This window comes from Motacilla alba, chromosome 2 (genome assembly GCF_015832195.1).
Source record: "Motacilla alba alba isolate MOTALB_02 chromosome 2, Motacilla_alba_V1.0_pri, whole genome shotgun sequence".
Lineage (NCBI taxonomy): Eukaryota > Metazoa > Chordata > Aves > Passeriformes > Motacillidae > Motacilla > Motacilla alba.
The window spans coordinates 128,149,647-128,151,289 of record NC_052017.1 but is presented as its reverse complement, the minus strand read 5'-3'; positions in this window follow the sequence as shown (position 1 = coordinate 128,151,289).

Here is a 1,643-nt window from a genome sequence, read left to right as displayed (position 1 = left end):
CGTAAGTGCTTCTGGACTTTGTAATGCATTTGACATGGGAGACTTTTTTTTTTCTCCTGTGCAGTTGCAACCTGTAAGCAGTTGCTCTGTGCTTGGGAAACTGTTTCAGCCAGAGGAAGATACTGGGTATGGCAGGCTCACCTCTGACTTTAAATAATGGGGACATTCAATTAGGCATACTAGGTACCTTACGGCTGTGTATTTGTACTTCAAGTAATACGCTGCACTTCCTAGTAATTGAACTTCCAAGCAGAGACACTAGCACTTGAAAACAAATGCTTGACTTGTTTATACGGATTGCACATCATGACTTGAGTTACTCTGCACTTGTCATGTGAAAGAGGACTAAAAATGTCATTAGGAATTTGTAGATGTGAATTTGGTTCTGCCATGTGAAGTCTCGCTGTTTTAAAATTAGTATTTCTTGTTGAAAGTACTGCTCATTCATATCCAACTAGTACACAGTTAATCTGCATGTAGGTCACTTAAAATCAACATATTTCTGAGAAAGTTAATTTCCTTCTCCTTATTATATTTATTTAGAAATCAACAGCAATGAGTTTTAATGCTTTATTCGAAACTGGTTTTGAGCTGTGCTCTAAAGATAACTCCCTGCTAGCAGACAGCTTTGAGAAAGTCTGAATCATTCTGAGTGCATGAGTGAATGGAGAACACTTGTGTTTTAAAGCATGCTGAAAGCATAGCCTAGAGGTTTTTTCCTGGAGAAACAAACACCGATTTCGAGGGAAAAGATCTGAAACACAAATAGAAAGCCTGACTTTTCCCAGAAGTGTACATTTTAGAGCTGAAATCAATTCTAAACACTTCTTTCTTTAGATACATAATTCAGAAAATAATGTACTGCACAAATAATTTAACAGTGTTCAAGAGCAATCTGACAGACTGAGGAAATTGAAAGCAGAAGTTAGAACCTGGATGAAAAGTAACATTTCTCAAGACAATAAAATAAGCCTGTCCAAAACTTCTGAAATAAGCACTATATTAAAAAGTGAAATACAAAAAGCATAACATTTTAAGAACTACAATTTAAAAAAAAGTAGGTTTTTTTTTCAAATATGTTTTATTTATTATTAGTTTTACCATTGTCCTTTACAGCCCAATTGATTTCAATTCCCTTTACTGCAGGTGTCATAATGCAGAGACTAGTGGGGACTAGTTCCCTTGAAAGGCTGCAAACATAAAACAGATGTGAAAGATGGCACAAAAGGGAAAGGAATTATTGCATCCATTATGAGATAAGTATCTGGAAAAGGGCAGACAGACTGATTTGCCCAAAGTTACCCAAAGTAAATTTTTAGCAGAGCTCAGACAGAATTTGAACTTTCCAATACGAGGACTGATGAATTATTTTCTTAACTCGTCTGGGTCCTTCCCATGAAAGGATCTGCTGTGAAAACAAGCCACATTTATGTCCAAATTCTTGTCTTCTGAATGCGAATTATTCCTGTGACTTAGCAAGTAGCAAACAGCTCTCCACTCAAGGCCCACGTCCTCTCCTCTCCACCTGCAGAAAGGCTGTCTTTCCCCGTGACTCCAACCCATGCCCTGCCGGTTCTTTTCTCACAGCCCAACTAAAAAAAAATTAAATCAGAAAGAAAAGCATAATGGCTGTAAAAGTATCA